Source organism: Dipodomys spectabilis, unplaced genomic scaffold (assembly GCF_019054845.1).
Source record: "Dipodomys spectabilis isolate Male_0828 unplaced genomic scaffold, ASM1905484v1 ptg000535l, whole genome shotgun sequence".
NCBI classification, from domain to species: Eukaryota; Metazoa; Chordata; class Mammalia; order Rodentia; family Heteromyidae; genus Dipodomys; species Dipodomys spectabilis.
The window spans coordinates 26,141-26,999 of record NW_024871212.1 but is presented as its reverse complement, the minus strand read 5'-3'; positions in this window follow the sequence as shown (position 1 = coordinate 26,999).

Sequence of the window (859 nt, the reverse complement as noted above, 5' to 3'; positions counted from 1 at the left end):
AAACCACTTTAATGCTATGGAAGCCCAAAACTTTTAAAATTAACTAAGTTGTTAAGAGGACAGAATACATGTGTTCTTCAAAATTCTTATGAGAAATAACTACTTATAATTACTCATTTTTAAATTCTCAACATTCCATACCTGAGAGATTCAAAACAGTACTTATTTGCATGTTATGAAATTCTGCAATAGATGCAGTTTCCAATGGGGTGTTAAAGATTGAGAAGTCAACAGAAAAATAGCCACATTCTCGTAGAGGAGAAAACTATGAAGCATCTGTAATAATTAATTCGTCAAGAATAAGCAATTTTTTTTATCAGAGTAAGCTGTAATTTCTATGACCATCAATCCCAAGATTTATACCATGAAGTCATCCTAGCCCAACAGTTTCCAACTTGTAAGGGGCACCTTAAAATTCCTTAATTCATATCATGAATAGCTTATCTCTATTGTGAAAAATACTACATCTCTGCTAATGTGATTTCCTCCGTGTTCTGGAAAGACACCACAATAAACTGAGCTGCATCATTTTTCCTCACTTGCAAATATTATTTATATTTATACTTTTTAAATTATCATAGATATTGAGGAAGCTAAGAGCGGAAAATTATGGTTCAAAGCCCACTATGGCAGGAAGGTTTCTTAGAATCTTATCTCCAATATACTTCTCCATAAAAGCCAGACACAATGTGGCACTGAGGTTGAAGTGGTAGGGCAGGAGCCTTGAGCATAAACAGGCTCAGAGACACTGTCCAGGCCAAGAGTTCAAGCTCTAAGCAAACCAATAAAACAAAAACAACGTTGAATACAAACCCCAAACCTATCATTTTCCTCAATGTATACAGAGGCACGTAAATAA